Below are 22,261 nucleotides of genomic sequence, written 5' to 3'. Positions count from 1 at the left end.
TGCTCTTTTAGTTTCCTAAGCTGCTCCAGCAAATACCATGAAATGGGTTGGGCTTACACAATGAGGATTTATTTGCTTATTTCCTGGTTGGAACCCAGGAACATTCCAAACCAAGGCGTCATCAGGGTGACGCTTTCCTCCTGAAGACTGGCTGCAGGTGATCCGGGCTCCTCTGCCACAAGGCAACGCACACGGAGGCATCCGCTGGTCTCTCCCTTCCCTTCCACGTTTTGTTGCTTTCAGCTGCTTGTTCCTGTGTCTTTCTCTCTATACACATTCCATGTATAAAGGACTCCAGTAATAGGATAAAGTCCCATCCTGAAGGAGGTGGGTCACACCTTTACTGAATTAACCTCATCAAAAGATCCTACTTACAGTTGGTTAATACTGCACCGGAATAGGTTAGATTTCAGGGCATGCTTTTCTGGGGTTCATAGAGCTTCAAACTACCACAACTGCTCTCAGTCAGGTCGAGGGCTTGTACCCCTGATGTGATTCAATGAGAAGGGCATATCTTCTCTGAATGCCATAACCAAGCTCTAATCACAGAGAAAAATATCAGACAAACCCCTCGGGGACATTCTTCAAAATACCTAACCAATACTCCTTAAAACTGTCAAGGTCATGAAAAACAAGGAAAGATCATGAAAAACAAAGTCACAAAAAAACTAAGGAGGCATGATCCCTAAATGTAATGGGATCCTGGATGGAATCCTGGAATAGAAAAAAGGATATTAGTGCAAAAAGTTCATAAAATCTGAATGAAGTGTGGAGTTTAGTTAACAGTAATGTACCAGTGTTGACTTCTTAGTTGTGGCAAATGTACCATAGTAATATAAGATGTTAGCATAGGGGAAACTGACCTTCTTGCATCATCTCTGCTACTTTCCTGTAAATTTAAAACTTTTCTAAAAATACATTTTTTTAATATGATTATATGCCCATCATATTGTAAAAAAAAAGTGTAAAATTAGCAAGTGTTGGCCAAGATGGGGAGCATATAGTGCTAATGGGATTATAAATTACTCAACTACTTAAAAAATCATTTGACCTTACCTTGTAAAGCTGAAGATAGATAGATAGATAGATAGATAGATAGATAGATAGATAGATAGATAGATAGATAGAAAGAAAGATAGATAGAAAGATAGATAGATAGATAGATAGATAGATAGATAGATAGATAGATAGATAGATAGATAGATATAGATAGATAGATAGATAGATGATAGACACATAGATAGATACATAGCTCCTGTGCCTGGGGAAACTTTCACATGCACAAAATTATTTCCAGCAGCATATTCATGATAGCAAAAACCTGGAAACCATCTATCAACCATAGATTGGATAAAAATTTTTTGATATATCCATTCAATAGTATATTGAATAGAATACTATACAGCAGAGATAATGAAACCACCACATCCATCAACATAGATGTATCTTATGAACAAAACACTGAGTGAAAGAAGAAGATCATAAGAGAAAAAAAAAAGAGCAAGGGAACAAAAAGAAGAAAAATAAGGAGAGTTGTTTTGTCAAGAGAAGAGGAATGTGACCAAAGAGGGTCACACAAGAGACTTGTGGGGTGACTGTTAATATCCTATTTCTGAACTCAGATGGTGGTTACATAATTACTCTTAAAATTGTACATATATATGTTATACACTATTCTGTTCATATTATGTGTTTCTAAATTTTAAAAGTAAGAGTGTAGGAACGGCGCTGGAGGCAGTGTGGCGCTGGTGTCACTGAGGTGTGCCTGCCCCCCCACTGCTAACTCGCTGCCTTGCTCCCGAGGGCTGCCGTTTCTGGCGATGAGTGCACACCTCTGACAAGTGCCGCAGGCCTGGGTGACTCTTAGTCAGCACCCATGTGCCAGGCGCTGTTCTATGTTCTGTGGCTACAGCAGGGAGCAAGACGAGACCCTTGTCCTCAACGAGCTGCCACTGCATTCCAGTGCGGGCAGACACCGCAAACACACCAGGAAACGAATGAGGTGGTTTCAGGCACCAAGTTCCATGAAATAGGCGAGCGTATGGTGGAAAGACCGCTTTGGCCAGTGCGTGGTCTAGAAAAGACTATCCAGGGAGGTGTCATTTCAGTTGAGACGTGACGAATGAAGAGCCGGGAGAAGAGCCTGCCGAGTAAAAGTAGCAGCAAGTGCAAGGGCCCTGAGACAAGGACGCGCCTTCCACATGCGGGAACAGAGAGGAGGCCCCCGGACCTGGGGCACGGTGAAGGACAACAGAGGAAGATGAGGTGGCAAGGACCTTTCACACCAGGGCTAAGGACTAGGCTCTTGTTCTAAGCGCAGTGAGAAGACATTTGCTGTTTGTTTTTTTGAATATTTAGCCCAAGATTTACTTACAAAATGTAGTGCTGCTTTTTAAAATGTTACAGCTTATTGAGAGAGCATTCATATTCTGTTTTAGTTTCCTAAATGCTGCCAAAGCAATATACCAGAAATGAGTTGGCTTTTACAGGGGGGTTTATTAGGTTAAAAGCTGACGGTTCCAAGGCTGCAAAAACGTCCAGATCAAGGTTTCATCAGTGATGCTCGGCTCCCAACGCACCAGCTGCCGTCCCCGCGCTCCGTCGTGTGACAGGACCCAGTGGCAGCATCCGCCCGGCTTGGTCTCTGCCTTCCCCAGGCCTCATTGCTTCCAGCTCGGGCTGCTCTGTCTGAGGCTTTTCTCTCTCCCAAGTTTGTTGATTTCAACTTCTGGAGACTTCTCTCTGTCTCTGCAGCATTTTTGTGTATGTGTCTGCAGCTTTTTATTCCTCTGTAAAGGGATGAAGCTTTTTATTCCTCTGGTAAGAGGATTAAGACTCACCCTGGGTCATGCCCTAAGGAAGTGATCTAATGAAAAGGAAGGTCCCTTAACCAAATCTAATCAAAGGTTCCATCTGCCATAGGTTTACATGCATGGGAATGGATTAGTTTTAAGAACAGGATTTTTCTGGAATCCACAAAAGACTCAAACTACCACCCATACGATACAATTCACCCATCTAAAGTGTACAATTCAGGGAAGTAGATGTGGCTCCAGTGATAAGGCCTCCGCCTACCATATGGGAGGGCCCAGGCTCTATCCTTGGGTCCTCCTGGTGAAAAAGAAGAGAAGTGTGCCTGTGTGGTGAGCCGAATGCCCACGCGAGTGCCTGCGTGGCGAGCCAGTGCCTGCTCAGTGAGCCGAGTGCCTGCGTGGCGAGCCAGTGCCTGTGCAGTGAGCCAAGTGCCCACGCCATGAACCAGTGCCCGTGCAAGTGAGTCACGCAGCAAGACGACGACACAAGAAAAGAATGACGAAGGGGAGAGTCAGGGCGAAGCACAGCAGAGACCAGGAACTGAGACGGTGCAGTTAACAGGGAGCCTCTCTCCACATCAGGGGTCCCCAGGATCGAATCCCAGTGAATCCTAGAGGAGAAAGATGAGAAGACAAAAAGAAATATAGATACAGAAGATCACACAGCGAATGGACGCAGACAGCATAAACAGCAGGGCAGGGGAGGGGAAGAAAAAAATAAATAAATTTTTAAAGTGTACAATTCAATTGTTTCTAGTATACTCAGAGTTGGGCAACCATCACCACAATCCATTTTTAGAGCATTTGGATGGCCTCAAAAAAAAATAATCCCATGCCTATCAGTCATCACTCACCTTCCATTCCACTCTCCCAACCTAGGCAACCACTAACCTACTTAGTCTTTTTGGATTTGCTTATTTGGGACGTTTTATATAAATAGAATCATACAATATATGGATGGTCTTGGCGACTTGTTTCTTTCATATAGCACAATGTTTTCAAGGTTCATCCACATTGGACCTTGTTCTTCATTTCTATTTACTGTCAAATAATATTCCATTATGGATATACCAAATTTATTTATCCATTCATCAGTTGATGGATATTTGGGTTGTTTCCTTTTATGGCTATTATAATGCAACTATGAATATTTGTTTTCAAGTTTTTATGTGGAGATATATTTTCCTTTCTCTTGGGGGTATTCTTTGGATGGAATTTATTTGTCATATGGTAAATCTATGTTTAACCTTCTGAGGAATCGCCAAACTATTTTCCACAGTGGCTGTACCATTTAACATTCCTACCAGCAGTGTATGAGGGTTCCAATTTTTCCACATTCTTGCCAACATTTATTATCTTTTTTATTATAGCCACCTTGGTGGGTGAGAGGTGGTAGGTCATTATGGTTTTGACTTGCATTTCCCTGATGGCTAACGATATTGAGCATCTTTTCATGTGCTCATTGGCCAATTATTTATATCTTTGGATGAATGACTGTTCAGATCCTTTGTCCATTTTTGATTGGGCTATTTGTCTCTTTATTATTGTCTTACAAGAACTCTTTGTGCATTCTAGATACAAGTCCTTATCAGAGATATGATTTGCAAAATTTTTCTCCGTTCTATGGCTTGTCTTTTCCTTTATCAGAGATAGGATTTGTAAAATTTTTCTCCTTTCTATGGTTTGCCTTTTCTTGCTAGAATCTAATTCTTGGATGTGAAAGATAGATTTTAGGGGACCAAGAGTAGATACAGACAAACATAGGGGAATTTTGTAGCAGGAGAGAGATCTGATAGCTTGGGCTAGATTTTTTTTTTTAAGATTTACTTTATTTCTCCCCACCCACTCAATGTTTTGCACTTGCTATGTCTGTTCATCTTATCTCCTTAGGAGGCACCGGGAACCGAACCCTGGACCTGTTGTGGAAGGGAGGTGCCTAATTGCTTGAGCTACCTCCATTCCCTGCTTTGTTGTGTCTCTCACTATGTTTTTCTTCTTGCATCATCTTGCCGTGCTTGCCTGTTGTATCAGCTCCCTGTCTTGCTTGCCTTCTTTCGGAGGCAATGGGAGTCTCCACTCCCTGCTTTGTTGTGTCCCTCATTATGTTTTTCTTCTTGTGTCTCTTGTTGCATCAGCTTGCTATACCTGCCTGTTGCACCAGCTCACTGTCTTCTTTAGGGGCACTGGGAAATGAACCAGGGACTTCCCATGTGGTAGGCAGGAGCTCAATGGCTTGACCCATATCTGCTGTCCTGGGCCAGATTTTGAATAATTAAGTGGTCAAATTAACTGGCAGAGTTAAATAGGACTTCAGGTGAACGGGATGTGGGGTGTGAAGGAAAGAGAGTCAAGATGACTTCTAGGGTTTTAGTGTAAACAACAGGGCAGACAGTGGTTCCACTGACTGATAAGGGGAAGATGTGAGTAGAACAAGAGTACAGATTTAGGGGAGAGAAATGAGTACTCCTGTTTTGGTCATGTAAAAATGGCAACTGAGTCATAGGACTGGAAAAATGACTCAGGGAAAGCCCTGGGAAGCTCCAAAATTCAGAGTTCCAGTAGGAAGGGAAGAAAGCAGCAGTTGCAGTAAATAGAAAAATAGAATTATCATTGGAGCAGGCGAAAGGCTGCTGAGAGGTGAAGTGAGATGATGATAGCAAATGGCCATTGGCATTACATCACGCAAAGTTTGGCGACCTTGATAAAGAGAAATGGCAGAGATGGGGATGAAATTCTGATTAGAGAGCGCTGAGGAGAGAATGCAAGGAGAGGAAGCAGGGACAACTAGTGCTGAAAACTCTGAAGGTGTTTTGCTTTCAAGGGTAAGAGAGAAATAGGGTTTAGCTGAAATAGCAAAGATTCAGGGGAGTTTTTTTTTTATGATGTTTTATTGAAATATAATAGACATACAATGAGCCACAAATATTTAAAGTGTATAATTTGCTAAGGTGTGGCATATGTACAGAGCCATGAAAACCAGTCATGACGGTGCATGTTCATCATCGCCGAGAGCTGCCTGTGCCTGGCAATCCCGCCTACTATTCCTCTCTGCTCTTCCCACTCCAAGCAAACACTGATCTGTCACTCTAGATCAGCTGGCATTTCCTAGAGTTCTGCATAAATGGAACCCTATAGCATGTACTCTTTCTGAGGGGAGGCAGAGGGGCGATGTCCGGTTCCTTTCACACAGCATAATTATCTTATATATCATGTTCTTACACATATAAGTAATTGTTCCCTCTTTATTGCAGAGTACTATTCCATCATGTGGCTATATGATAATTTGGTTATCTATTCACTCGTTTATGGCTATTGGGGTTATTTCCACTTTGGGACTATTGCAAATAAAGTTGCTTAAAAGATTTGAATACAAGTCCTTGTGTGATCAAATGCTAGAAATTGTGAATTTTACCTTGTTGAATGTTCGATATTGGAAAGAGTACTCAACGTGGAGTCATCAGCCCCGGTTCTGCCTCTTGGTGAGCTGTGTGTCCGAAATTGGTTTCTGAGTCATTAAATGGCACTGATTTACCATCTGGGATTATTATGAGAATGAAGAGAAAGGGCCTGTGAGATCACTTTACAAACCTTTGGGCAATGTGCATGTAGAGGAATTATTGTCAGAAGCTGTCTGGCAAAATGCCCCCCAAAAAGTCACTAAAGATAAACTTCCCAGTAAAATCTATATAAGGTCACAAGAAAGCCACCTGCAGGACAACTAAAGATTTGCTATTCAGAGTGGTCCTTGGACCAGCAATATCCACTTTGCCTAGCAGCTGGTTAGAAATGCAGAACTCAGATCCCAGCCCAGATCTATGGAATCAGAATCTGCATTTTAAAAAGTTCCCTAGATGGGGCTGCCTGCTCCTGTACATGGGGCGAGGGGCCTACCTCTTTTCCCTCACCAGCACCTCTGATATTTGCAGCAGTTCAGCTGGCTCCACCTTGGATTTTAGGCCCCAGTTTGGAATTCCTCCAGAGAGAGACTGAGTCTGCCTCCCAGGTGACAGCCCTGGATTACACCCTCCTCTTACTCCTTACAAGGCTCTGTAGTCTCATCGCTGAATGAGAAAATTATTATAACCATGTTCATAATAACGGTTCTGAGAAAATAGATGGTAGAAGCATGTTCAGAAAAGTGTGATAATGCATTTCTGAAATTTCCCACTTAAATGGTTAAAATTAACAACAACAACAACAACAGTGTGCTTTTGCTTAATTTATTTGACCTGTGGCAATCCGGAAAAGTCGTCAGTGCAAAATGACTCATTCCCTGAGGGTTCTGAATAAGATTCTAAAATCACCCCCCATGGTTTTCCTGCACTTTGAAGTGACAGAACAAATGACAGCAGAGATGGGCACTGTCCCCTGAATCGAGAAAGGCTGACAAACAAACATCTCACAATAATAACATCCTCATCCAAAAACAACCTGAAACAAGGATGCTATTTCGGGGAGTTGTTTATGCATTTTAGTTAGTAAGCATCTGTGCACCCAAGGGCCGAGGCCTGCAACCAGAATGGCCTGGGAGTTTTCATGCAATTGATCAAAACTTGTTGGTGTCACCTCCTCTTCTGAAGACATGGAGATGAATCCAACTCTCAGGGCCAAAACCCTCGTGGAGCAAAAATGGAAATACCAGGTGAGAAGAACTATGCAGGAGACATGACTGAGGAGGCTGAGGAAAAGCATCCCAGGAGGAGACCATGGAGATGGAGGGTACGACAATCAAAGGAGGTAAGAGCACGGCAGGAGGGAAGAGCCTGTGCGAGGACCAGAGTGGGGAAGGGCTTGCCAGGGTTCTTCTTCAAGCAGCACGACAATCAAATGCTACTGAAGAAAAATTCAAGAGGAGCAGTCTTTCGGATCCGGTAACACACACTGGGTTAACTGGATGGGTCTCCGCAGAATACTTCCTTAGCTTATGGGTGTGAGACAGCCTCCAGGCAGCTGTTCCAAGCCCACTGCTTCTTCTTCACTCGACACACTGACCCAGTTTTCCACCCCACATTTGGGTGCTCTGCCTGCTTCCCTCTCCCATCCCCTTGCCCATGTAGCAAATGTCTACGCTTCTCTTCGAGCTTCAGCTCTAGGGCTGCCTAGTTCTTGAGGCTTCCACTGCACCCAAATAACTGACTCCTCTCTTGAGCATGTTTGAGGATGCCACAGACAGATAACACAGGAAGGAGTGTGAGAGAGGGAAAGCGTTGTTCTTGGTTTGGGAAAATTGAGACTGAAGTTGGACAAAATCTAGATGGGGATGTCCCAAGACAGTGGAATATATTGTTTTTTCTCTGGGAAGAGATAATGTCTACAGATACAGATTTGGATGTCAACAGAAAATTGCAGCAAATGCATCTATGCACCTACCTACTTCTATCCCCACAAATCTTTTCTTTCCTTTTACAAGAAAGAACCCAATGCTTCCACAAGATTCCATCTCCTCCCTTTATTCAAGGACAGTACATCAGGAATTCTTCTTTCTCCTGCATCATAAACTTTCTCCTCTCCATTGAATCAGTCTCATCCCAATTTTAAGGAAATCTGAATTTCTTAAAAACAAACAAACAAAAAGACTTCCAGTTGGCCAAGATGGTGGTGTAAAATGCTCCATGGTACTATTCCCCCACAGAATTTCAAACAATTAACAAAATCTGGCAGAACCATCTTCCTCAAAACTCCAGAAAAAACTTATAGTGTTGCAGTGTTGTAGAAGTTGAGAGAGGTTCAATTATTTGCATATAGAAAGGCCAGGACTCAGGAATGATTTTGAGAAGGAAAAATGATTTATTGAATGGCCGGCTGGACTTCGGAACTTTCTGTTTCAAACCTGAGCCTTGAACAAGATTTTCATGTTCCTTTTATACAGGGTGGGGAGTCAGATGGTGCTTTTATCAAAGAAAACTACTTTTCTTTGTTAGTTAAGTGTTTGCCTGAGTGCCAGGTAGGTTTTTGAATTAACATATCACCCACATTTCAGGTGAGCTTGAATTAGCATCTTGCCCACATTCGGAATACACAGTCTTGCATCCTTTCTGAACATTCAAACCCATATCACTTAACTGGATTTCTAGAGACTAGGCACACTTGGATACAGAATTAGATGATTCTGAATTTATGCACAGGCTATATTTCTCATCCAAGGCCAAGGCCAAGTTTCCTTAAGCTTCAGCATCACCACCATCAGAGTTTCCCTGGACTGACTGGTATGTATATAGAGTTTGCATTGCTAAATTGCCTCCCAGGACAGGAGTCATTGCCGTGGTCATCAAGGGCAGGATTGCAGCCTCTCACTGTCCCACACCCACAAGTCGGGACACAAAGGGACGAACAGCCTCCCACCCATAGCCCACATCAGCAGTAACTGGGTGAGTGTCAAATCAAGAAACACAGCTTTACAAGTAATAGAAGCTTCGAGTGTCCTTGCTGGCTTCTCCCCAAACCCCTCTCCGATTCAGCGTGCAGCCAGCCTGCACTCCACTGTGGGTCCCTGGTACTATTCCAGGGAGCAGAGCAACCCTTATGTGCATACTGGGGTGCCTATATGTCAGTGCCAATCTACTGGGATCCAGCCTGAATGACTAAACTAGGAAACTGGTTACTGGCTGCCTGATCCCAGAACTTACCCTGCAGGCAGCAGCAGCTTGTAAACAGCTAAAGCAATGGAAGAAAATTAAGTCAAAGTGGTTTGGGACAATTACCAGCTTTAAGACATACCTAGAGTATCCAGGAGGTGGAAAAGTCTATTTCTTAAGGAGGAGAGGGACATTCAGATTACTGGGAAAATTCCTAAGGCCGTGAGTGAACACAAATCTAGGACAAGATGCAAGCTCAGAAAAGAGGACCTTGTACTTCACTTTCATTTGGGCTGATATTCTTGATGAGAAGGCTACACTCTGAAGGAAAGCACCAGCCAAAGCAGAGCCAATTTGCAGACTGTGATAGGTGCTTTTTGCATTGGTTTGTTTTTGTTAGCCCCTGGAACTAAAGGAAATCTCTGTCATATCACAATAGGATGCAAACTTAAGGAACAGACAGCCCACAGACTAAATCACAGAATCAACACATTAAACTATGAAAATATACAGGTGCAGCAAAAGTTCACAAGAGAAACAAAGAAGCAGGGAATGACTGCCCAACCAAGAAAAGATAAAAATTCAAAAACCAGAAAATGAAAAAGACCAGACTTTGAACACACTGGCAAAAGACTTTAAAAACTGATCTTTAGTATGTTCAAGGAAGTAAAGGAAAACACAGAAAGAACTAAAGGATATCAAAGATATGAATGAACAAAATGAGAATCTCAATAGAGTTACAAGGGATTCAGATGTGGCTCAACTGATAGAGCATCCACCTACCATATAGGAGGCCCAGAGTTCGAACCCAGGGCCTCCTGGCCCATGTGGTGAGCTGGCCCACGAGTAATGCTGCCGCATGCAAGGAGGCCATGCCATGGGGGCTGTCTCCCGTGTAGGGGAGCTCCACAAGCAAGGAGTGTGCCCTGCAAGGAGAGTCGCCCCTGTGTGAAAAAAAAAAGCACAGCCCGCCCAGGAGTGGCACCACACACATGGAGAGCTGATGCAGGTTGCTGGTGCTGCCAAGAATGCAAGTGGACTCAGAAGAACACACAGCAAATGGACACAAGAGAGCAGATGGTGGGGGGGGGGGGCGCTGAAATAAATTTTTTAAAATAATAAAAATCTTTTTTAAAAAATGGACAGTTACAATTTCAAAAGGGAACCAAACAAATACTGAAATTGAAGAGCACAATAACTGAAATGAAAAATCCCCTAGACGGATTGAACAGCAGATTTGAGCTGGCAGGAGAAAGAATCAGTAAAATCAAAGACAATATAATTGAAATGATTCTGGCTGAGGAACAGAAAGAATGAAAAGGGGAAAAAAGTAGGCAGAGCCTAAGAGACCTGAAGGGCATCACCAAGCATGACAATATAAACATTACTATGGTCCCAGAAAGAGAAGAAAGAGAAAAAAGGGCAGAAGGAATAGTCAAAGAAACAATAGCAGAAAACTTCCCAAATTTAACAAATTTTAACAAAAGACATGAAATACACATTCAAGAAGCCCAACAAAGCCCCAAAAGAATAAACTCAAAGAGAACCATGCACAGACAATTGTAGTCAAACTACTGAAAGCAGAGAACAAGGAGAGATATCTCAAAGCTGCAAGAAAAAAGCAATATTTTTACATGAGGGAACCCCAGTAAAATTAAGTGCCTTTTTTCATGAAAAACCATGGAGGCAAGAAGTGCTAAAAGAAAACAATGACCAAACAAGAATTTTATATTCTGATAGACTATCTTTAAAAATGAAGGAGAGGGAAGCAGCTGTAGCTCACGTGATTGAGCGCCTGCTTCCCATATATGAGGTCCTGGGTTCAATCCCTGGTACCTCCTAAAAACAAAACAAAACAAAACAAAACAAAACAAAACAAAACAAAACAAAAACGAAGAGATTAAGACATTACCAGATAAACAAAAAGCTGATGGAGTTAGTCATAACTAGACCTGCCCTGTGAGCAGGGATTTCTTCAGACTGAAGGGAAAAGACATGAGATAGTGGATTGAAGTGACATAAAGAATTAAAAACCTCCCATAAAGGAAACCATATGGGTAATTATAAATGCCAGTACTATTGTATTGTATTCTTGATATATAACTCCATTTTTCATGTCTTCTATCATCTAAAATGAAAATGCATAAAATATAGTGATAAATATATAGTTATGTATAAAAATATAATTTATAGTAAGTACAACAAAAAGGTGAGGGGATAAAAGGGTATAGGAACAGTGTTTGTATATGTTATTGAAGTTAAGTTGGTATCAAATCAAATCTGATCCCTATGGATTTAGAATGCTAAATTTAAGCTCCACAGTAAACACAAAGAAAATATCTGAAAAATATACAGAAAGAAATGAGAGGTGAATAAAAAATAAAATAAATATGAAAGTAGAAATTAACAGAAGAATTGGGGGACAGAAAAAGGTATAAGACTTACAAAGACCAAATAGCAAAATGCGCAAGTACTCCATTATCAGTAGTTACTTCAAATGTAACTGGATTAAATTCTATAGTCAAAAGACAGAGATTGGCAGACTGGATTTTAGAAAACAACAACACACAACCCAACAATATGCTACTTAAAAGATACTCACATTTAAAAGACACAATTATGTTGAAAGTGAATGGATGTAAATATATATATATACACCATGTGTTTTAGTTTCCTAGGCTGCTCAAGCAAATACCATGAAATGGGTTGGGTTAACAATGGGAACTTATTAGCCTACAGTGTAGAGGCTAAAACAAAGTCAAAATCAAGATGATGCTTTCTTCCTGAAGACTGTGTCATTCCAGGGCTGGTTGCTCGTGATTCTAGGTCCTTAGCATGTCACATGGCAATGCACATGGTGACCTCTCCTGGCCTCTCCATTCTCTTCTGGGTTCTGTCAATGTCCAGCCTCTTGCTTCCTGTGTCTCCCTGTCTGAATTTCACTCCACTTATAAAGGACTCCAATAATAGACGTAAGACCCATCATGATTGAGGTAGACCACACTTTCTTAACTGAAGTAACCTCCTCAAAAGATTCTTACTTTTTTTCCCCAAGCTTTTATATTTGAGTTTATTCTTCATTTAACTTTTAAAACACTACTATAGTTGAATATCAGAACAAAAATAACAGTAAGTAGTGAGCATAGTATGCTTACAGTCCTACTTCTTCACTACTGCATATGAAATGTCAGTAGTGATTGTTGGTCACTGGCCCCCACTAAGAGGTCTGACACTGAACACCACCTCTGAGGTGATGTTCCTCATCCTCATATGTCTCTCTACTGTAATGTTGCCATAGTTCCTGGATGTGATTAAAGTCCACCAGGTCCACCTGATCCATTTCATCAGTTTCTTCTACTACTTTCCTCTCAGGTAGAAGTTTTTCCAGCAGAGACTGTTTATCAGAGAGAGAAGACATTCTCAGGGAAGTTTACCTTAAATTCAATGACTAGGCAACCCTTTCCATACGGCCTGCAATAAGTTAGCATGCCTTCATTAGCACACACTTGGGCTCTCCATGCTTGACAATCTGACCTAGAAGAGAGGTGATGACTATGGTTTGGTTGTCAAGAGTGGATACTGGCTTTTGGAAGACACACAGTGCTTCAACCAGCTGTATGTCCATACACATGAAAAAATCTTCTCCTCATCTAGTAAAAACAGCGTGATCCTTCTGATCTAAAACAATGATAATGTCTCCTGGCTTCAGTCCTGGCTCTTGGTCTCCTTCACCAAAGAATGTTATCTTCTGGCCATCTTTCATACCTTTATCAATATGAAATGTCTAGAATCTTTTTCTCTCAAACGATATTGCTCCCATTGCAAGTTTTACATCTATCTTTAGGACTGATAGTTCCCCATGGCCCTGACACTCCATGCATACAGACTGAACTTGCTGAACCATTCCTGGTCCTATCTGATGAATTTTTTTTTTTTAAAGATTTATTTATTTTATTTATTTCTCTCCCCATCCCTCCCACCCCAGTTGTCTGTTCTCTGTGTCTATTTGCTGCGTCTTCTTCTTTGTCCGCTTCTGTCATTGTCAGAAGCACAGGAATCTGTGTTTCTTTTTGTTGCATCATCTTGTTGTGTCAGCTCTCCATGTGTGTGGCATCACTCCTGGGTAGGCTGCACTTTCTTTCACGCTGGGCAGCTCTCCTTATGGGGCGCACTCCTTGTGCATAGAGCTCCGCTACGTGGGGACATTCCTGCGTGGCACGGCACTCCTTGTGCACATCAGCTGTGTGCGTGGGCCAGCTCCACACGGGTCAAGGAGGCCCGGGGTTTGAACCGCAGACCTCCCATGTGGTAGATGGACGCCCTAACCACTGGGCCAAGTCAGCTTCCCTGTGATGAATTCTTATTTGCATTCCAGTACTTCGGCAATTGGGACAGCACTCTACTAATCCTTTGACAACCAAAAGAGTGGATTTAAGAACATGTTTTTCTGGGATACATACAGCTTTAAATCACCACCCTCCACCCTTTTCTTATTCTTGTTTGGTTGTGTTAAAAATCAGACCTAATGAAAATATTTTACTCTTGCTTTTCCATGCAGCTCCACAGGCTTAAAGAGTGGGTTAAAAATACTTTTAAACTCTTCTTTCCTTCTGTATGTCCATAAAAATGCAAAGTTGTATGTAGCCAACATGACTACATTTTATGGGAAATATTGTAGCTTTTTTTTCCTAATGAACTTTGATCTGGTATGCTTAGAAGAACAACACAATTTCAAATCATATTCCCTAGATACAGGTAGTGTTAAATTTCTTAAGTCTACCACCTATAAATTAGCCTTGCACAAATTTCTTTAAATAAAGGGTACCTTTCTCAGAAAAAGACATATTCTTTCTATATGCAAAATACATTCATACTATCACAATATCCCAAAAGTCTTAAGTCATTTGAGAAACAATGCTTAGTAAAAAGTCTCATCGAAATTGGTTATGGAGTGTGGTCTGTCCTGGGGCACAATTCTCCTCCTTCTGTGGACTTGTGAAACCTAGAGAACAAGTCATCTGCCTCCAATATACAAGGGAGGGACAGGCATTGAATAATTATTCTCATTCCAATAGGGAGAAATTGGAAGGGAAACAAGGTGTGTCCCAAACAATTGCAAAACCCTGCAGGACATACTCCATTAGACTTCAAGGTCTGAGAGTCATCTATGGAATGATGTTTTGCCCCCTGGCCCTTGAAACAACAGCCCCACCTCTTCCAGGTGCTTGCCCAGTGGCCATGCTCTCCTCAAACACTGGGGTGAAGTCTCCATCTTCTCCAAGCATCAAGATGGCAGCCAGATTCTCCTCAATCCCTGGGGCACAGGTTCCACCCTCTCTGAACACTGGTGTGGCAGCACTCTTCCTGAACAAGGTGGAAGGCCCACCCTCTCCATGTGCCATGGCAGACTTATCCTTTCCACACACATGAGTGAACCTGCTCTCTTGGCCGGAAGAGATGTCTTTGGTCCAGACTCAGCTCCCATGGTTCTGCCCTTGAAGTGATTTTTCCTTCAGCTTGATACTTTTCTGTTCCTTCTTAGTCCAGGCTGGTAGGGGTTCCGTTCATACAAATTATGCAAAAAATGTGTTCATTTTGCATATAGCCCACAGGGGTCCACACCATCAGACAGTAGAACTTTCCATAGATCTTTCCTGGATGACTGCTTCCTTCCTGGATAACTGCACCTGGCTTGTGCGGAAATTGCTCATTGGTTCCATGTTCACTTAGATCTTCATAATGGAAGACTATTCTCTGGGACTCGCTTTCTAGAACTCAGAATTTTCCAAACCATCCATTTCTGTTTTTTTCATGCCCACAAGCTCAGTTCTCAGCTTATTTCTTTCCTCTCATTTTACTATAAATTGCACATAGAAACTAGGTTGCATTTTCAACACTTAGCTTGAAAATCTCCTCAGTTAGAGATCCAAGCTCATTTTGCTTTCATGTTCTGCCTTCTATCTGACATGAGAACTCAATTTTGCCAAGTTTCCTGCCACTTTAACCAGAGATCGCCTTTCCTCCAGTTTCCAATAACATATTTATCATTTCCTTCTAAGGTCACAATGGAAGTACTTTTGCATCCATACTTTTACCAACAGTCTCTTCAAAGCAATCCAGGCGTTTTCTATCAAGCACCTCAAAATTTTTCCAGCCTCTAACCATTACCCAATTCTAATGCCATTTTCACATTTTTGGTGTTTGCAATAGCAGCACCCCATTCTCTTGGTACCAAAATCTGTTTTAGTTTCCTAGGCAGGTTCAAGCAAATACCATGAAATGGATTGGCTTAACAATGGGAACTTACTAGCTTACAGTTGTGAGGCTGAAACAAAGTCCAAATCAAGGTTATGTTTTATTCTCAAAGACGGTGGAATTCTGGGGTTGGTTGCTGGTGATTCTTGGTCCTTAGCTCGTGACATGGTAATGCACATGGTGACCTTTCCTGACCTCTCCGTTCTTTTCTGGGTTCCATCAACGTCCAGCTTTTTGCTTCCTGTGGCTTTCTCTCTCTGTCTGAATTTCACTCCACTTATAAAGGACTCCAGTAATAGAATTAGACACATCATGATTGAGGTGGACCACACCTTCTTAACTGACGTAACTTCCTCAAGACCTCCTACTTACAATGGGTTCACACCCACAGGAGTGGATTAAATTTAAGAGAATGTTTTTCTGGGGTACATACAGCTTCAAACCACCACTGTATGCAAACAATAAAATAAAAGTATATATACACACACACACACACACACACAGACATATATATATATATGTCATGACAACAGTAACCAAAACAGAGTCAGATAAGCTATACTAATATCAAATAAATAGACTTTAAGTTAAAAACTGTTATGAGGGACAAAGAAGGTCCCTATACATTGAAAGAGGTCAATTCAACAAGAAGATGTAACAATTATAAATGTATATTCACTTAAAGCAGAGCCCAAATATATATGAAGCAAATGTTGACAGATTTGATGGGAAAAACAGATGGTTCTACATTAAAAGTAGGCAAAATCCACACACCACTTTCTATAATGGATAGTACATCTGGACAGACCACCTATAAGGAAATAAAAGGTTTGAATGATACTATAACCATTAGACCCAACAGAACACTGTATAGAACACTCACCCAATAGCAGCAGAATGAATACATATTCTACTCTTATGCACATAGGTCATTCTCCAGGATAGATCATTTGTTAGGTCACAAAATAAGATTCAATAAATTAAAAAAAATTTAAGTCATACAATGTATCTTCTTCAACCACAATGGAATGCAGCTAGAAATCAATAACAGAGGGAGAACTTGAAATTTCACAAATATGTGGAAATTAAACAACATTCTGTTAAACAACCAATGGCTCAAAGAAGAAATCACGATGGAATTTAGGAAATATGTTGAGGCAAATGAAAATAACACAACATTTGAAAACCTACGGGATGCAATAAAGGCAGTGCTGAAAGGGAAATTTATAGCTCTAAATGCTTACACTAAAAAAGAAGAGAGGCCTCAAATTGGAGACCTAATCTCACAAATGGAGGATCTAGAAAAAGAAGAGAAACCAAACACAAAGTCAGCAGAAGAAAGGAAATTACAAAGATTAGAGTGGAGATAAATGAAATTGAAAATAAAAAATAGAATCAATGAAACCAAAAATTGGTTCTTTGAAAAGATCAATGAAATTGACAAATCTTTACTAGACAGACAAAGAAAAAAGACAGAGGATGCAAATAACTAGAATCAGAAATGAAAGGGGGGACATTACTGACCCACAGAAATAAACAGGATTATACTATGAAACAGTACACCAACAAACTAGATAACCTAAATAAAATGGAAAAATTTCTAGAAACACATAAACTACCTACACTGAATCAAGGACAGGAAATCTCAAAAGACAAATAACAAGTAAAGAGATTGAATCAGTAATCAGAAACTTCCCAATAAAGAAAGGCCCAGGACCAGATGGCTTCACTGGTGAATTTTACCAAACATTCTAAGAATGTTTCGTAGACTTTAAACCAAAAGCATGAGAAACAAAAGAAAAAAAATAAATGGGACTTTAGGAAAATCAAACAAACCCACATGTATGGACAAGGGCTTAATATCCAGAATTTAAAGAAACCCTACAACTCAACCACAAAAAGCCAAACAACCCAATTTAAAAATAGGCAAATGACTTAAATAGAACTTTTGACAAAGAAGACATAAAAATGTCTAATAAGCACATGAAAAGATGGTCAACATCATTAGCCATTAGGGAAATGCAAATCAAAACTATAATGGCATACTACTTCACATTGTTGGTGAGAATGTAAAATGATACAAGTTCTGTGGAAAACAGTTTGGTGATTCCTCAGAACCACTTTTCCCACAGACACCAGCCTGACTGGCTCCCTGACTTCCTTCAGATTTTTTTCAGATTGAAAAAAATAGAGAATTAAATTCTCTATTTAAATTACACACACAAACACACATGGATTTCATATTCCTCATCCCCACTTTAATTTTTTCCCTTATACTTATCTGTCTCATGGTTAGAACATATGCTCAACAGGGTAGGCATTTTTAAAATTTTTATTTTTTCACTACTATATCCCTAATGGCTAGAACAGGGCCTGGAACAAAATACTTGCTCTAAATATATGGTGAATTAATTATTGAATAGATATGTGAATGAAGCCATAGCATAGATGAAAGCCCCAGGAAAACTAGAATAAAAAGGAATGTGTGTTAAGGACAGATCCTTGTGAACAATACCGTGCAAGAAAATAGCAGTTGATCCCATACTGAGTTGAATGTGAGAGTGAATCTTGTCAAGATTATTAACGATCTCACTGAACTCTTTTCTGAATATTAAGCCTTGAGATTCAATTCAAGGACATAAGGGGAAAAGATCTGAGAAAGCTCAGCACCTCTGCCTTTAGTTGAAACAATTTTTTAGAATGATTGCCTAGAAAATTGTATTTCAAAGACTCATTGATGGTCATGTTTTGGGAGATTTCAAAGGAAACTTCATATTGTGTGACAGTGGCACACCTGGAATTCCCATCAGGTATTGCATAAGGAATTTGGTATCTTTAAAAATAAAATTACCCTTACAAAGGATCCTTACGTGTGGCAAAAAATTTGCAATAAGTAACAAATGGTAAATGCTAAGTAAACATGTTTCTCCCAAAATGTTAGAACCCAAAAGTAAGGTAGGATAGGTCTTCATTGGAGAGCTCTGGGCAGTCTCAATGAGGAAGGCAGAATGCAAGCTGGGCTTCGAGGGATGAGTGAGACTTTCAAAAGCAGAGCACACAGTGTGTGTGGTGGGGGAGGTAGGTAGCAGGTCAGGAAAAGTAAAATGAGATTTGAAACTAGAAAAGTGGGTTGAGGCTTTGGCCAAGAGCCTTGAATGCCAGATATATACTATTCTACTGGGGAACCATTGAAGACATTTGAGAAAAGGACAAAAGGAGACGAGAATGACATCACAAAAGAAATGTCAAATATATTTTTCTGTTCGTTCTAATGAACCAACATGGTTCCAAATATTTGGTAAATGTAATAATACATTCTGCCAACTCCAAATGGCTTAAAACTTCTCTGACTTCCCGTTGTTCTTAGAGTGAAGACCCAAGTCTTTATCACAACTTGAGGTCTCAGTACTATGGTCTCTACTTCACTCTCACACCACTCTGCCCTTGCTCTCCACACTGCTGCCATGCTGACCTAGTGTAAGTTCCCAGAATGCACAGTGCCCCTTGGGTTACAGGGCTTTTGCATCTGCTTTCCCATCTGCCTGGACAGCTATTCCCCTTCTCCTTGCCTAGTTTTCACAGCTTAAGCATTGCTTCCTCAGGGAGACATTCTTTGACAACTCCCTTTCTCATTTATATACTATATGGGGGTTTATATTTCTCCATCACAATACTTATCACTAATTACATTTTGTTGTAACTCTTTAACACGTCTCCTTTACTAGGTTGGAAGCTATGTGAGGGTGAAGGCTTTTCCCGGACTGACAACTGTATCCTCAATGTCTGTACCTGGTTAAGTGCATGCTAGTTATTTGTTGGAAGGGAAAGAAAGGTCAGGACACCAGACTTCTGAGGATTGCTTATTTATCAGTCTTTTTTAAAAGTAGGAATCAGATAATGTAGTCCTGGAACTCACCCCATTCTCTGCTACTTTAAGGCTCTAGAGCTTGTCCAAGGTCACATGCTTTGTCAGTATTCAAATCCAGGCTTGTCTGATCAAAAAACATCACAAAAGCGGATTTGGCTCAAGGGATAGAGCATCCACCAACCACATGGGAGGTCCAGGGTTCAAATTCAGTGCCTCCTGACCCATGTGGTGAGCTGGCCCACGAGCAGTGCTGATGCGTGCAAGGAGTGCCATACCACACAGGCGTGTCCCCTGCGTAGGGGAGCCCCACATGTAAGGAGTGTACCCCATAAGGAGAGTCGCCCCACAGGAAAAAAGTGCAGCCTGCCCAGGAGTGGTACTGTATACACGGAGGGCTGACACAGCAAGATGATGGAACAAAAAGAGACAGAGATTCCTGGTGCCGCTGACAAGAATACAAGCAGACACAGAACACAGTGAATGGACACAGAGAGCAGACAACAGGGCGAGGGGAGGGGAGAGGAATTGAAAAGAACAAAAACAGCACAAAAGTTTTCATTTTCTTTGTGTACAGTATGAGTGTGCGCATGGAAGAGAGAAGGCAGAGTGAGCCTTCTCAAAAGTACAAATCTGACCCTACTGTTTCAGTTCTTGTTTCAATACATAGGTCATCAAATCTCACTTAAAGGCTTATAAACCTGCACGCAGAGGAATCAGACTGTTGTTTCACTGTCCCTTCTGGGAAAAGCCTCATTTATATGGTACTTTTTTTTTACTACTCCTTCCTATATGGGATTTGTGACACATAATTGAACTCAAACAAAACCAAACCTGTATTGAACACTTTTATGTGCAAAGCACCTAAGGCTAGCAAGCAGATTATTTTATAGGCCTTTCAATGACCAATCCTGTATTTGATGACATAAACACATTCTTCTACAGAAGGTAGTAACCCATGGCGCAATCTAATCAAGCAAGTTTGAGTATATCATTTAGTTTCTCTGAGCCCTCAGTTTTCTATTTACAAAGTGTGAGTGAAATAACTACTAAACCCAAAAAATACCAAGCACATAACTCTTTGTGCCTGACATTTTTACATGCACTATTTAGTCTTCACAATAATCCCATGGGGTCAGAAAAATTCACTTTGTATTTTGGGGAAACTAACGCAGGGAGGACATGAGACTTGCTCAGAGTCACAGGATTGATAGAGGAGCCTGGGACTCAAATCCAGATCAACTGACCACTATTTCCTCCGTACTGTCTCCTACCCCAGCAGGCTACTGTAAGAGCTCGCAAAAGAAATGTATCTAAAAGTAAATTTTCAATGATAAAGCTTTATACATTGTTGAGAACATTAAGCAACTTTTTTATATATGAAGAACTAAAACTAGAATCTAAGATTTTAAGGGTAATGAATTACTTTAGCAGAGAACAGATAACTTTTTTCCTAATAGTAATATTTCCTGTACTTCAAAATTCCTCAATTTATTTCTGTTTGGGATGATGGAAAACTTTTGGTAATGAATGGTGGTGTTGGTAACACAATGGTGTGACTGTAAGGAATACCACTGAATATACAACTTAGAAATGGTTAACAGGGGATGCTTTATGTTATATTTATGTTACCATAATAAAATTTAAAAGGAAAAAAAGTTCTCAATTTAAATAATAAAACATGATTTAAACGGGGTAAAGGACCAGAAAAGACATTTCTCCAAAGATATGCAAATGGACAATAGGCACACACAAAAAAGATGCTCAACATTATTAGCTATAAGGGAAATGCAAATCAAAACCGCAATGAGATGCCACTTCATACTAACAAGGATGGCTATAATAAAAAAGACAGTTAATAACAAGTGTTGACAAGAATGTAGGAAAATTGAAACCCTCATTTGCTGGTGGGAATATAAAAGAGTGCAGCCTCTATGGCAAACAGTGGCAGTTCCTCAAACAATTAAACACAGTTACCATATGACCCAACAATTACACTCCTAGACACATACCCAAGAAAAGTGAAAAAAAAAAAAACATAAAACTTGTACACAATGTTCATAACAGCATTGTTCATAATCGGCAAAAAGTGGAAACTATGCAAATGTCTATCAACTGATGAAAGAGTAACTAAAATGTGGTATATCCACGCGGTGGGATATTATTCAGCCATTAAAAAGGAATGAAGTAAGTACCAATACATGCTACGAGGATAAACCTTGAAAACATAATGCTAAGTAAAAGAACCCAGTCACAAAAGACCACATATTGTATGATTCCATTTATATGACATGTCCACAATAGGCAAATCTATAGAGACAGAAAATAGATTAGTAGTTAGTTGTCTAGGGTTGGGAAGGGGGAATGGTGAGACTGGGGCTAAGAGGTATAGGATTTCTTTTTGAGGTGATGAAAACATTCTAAAATTGATTGTAGTGATGATTGCACAACTCTGTGAATATAGTAACAATCACTGAATTGTACACTTTAAATGGGTAAATTGTATGGTATATGAATCTCAAAAAAACTGATATATACACACACACATACATACACACACACATATACACCAGTTCTCTAAATTTACCACAAATTGCACCTGTAATATTAGGCACTTATTAAAGTTTACCTTAAACTGAACGGATTTGTCTTACTGCTGTCTATAATAGTTGTTAGTTATTAGGATCCTAATAATTTTGCATCACTTGCATTGTAATCTCTGAATAGCCTTCACAGGTATGATTTTAAATTGC

General features: G+C 40.5%; 1 pseudogene; it reads right to left on the bottom strand.

Annotated features, from left to right (window-relative positions):
* Positions 1 to 12,605: 12,605 nt before the first annotated feature.
* Positions 12,606 to 14,790, bottom strand: LOC101444494 (dnaJ homolog subfamily A member 1 pseudogene; annotated as a pseudogene).
* Between the last annotated feature and the right edge of the window lie 7,471 nt (positions 14,791 to 22,261).

This window comes from Dasypus novemcinctus, chromosome 10, assembly GCF_030445035.2.
Source record: "Dasypus novemcinctus isolate mDasNov1 chromosome 10, mDasNov1.1.hap2, whole genome shotgun sequence".
Lineage (NCBI taxonomy): Eukaryota > Metazoa > Chordata > Mammalia > Cingulata > Dasypodidae > Dasypus > Dasypus novemcinctus.
Note: the sequence above shows the minus strand (reverse complement) of the source record. Positions and strands in the feature narration are given on the sequence as shown.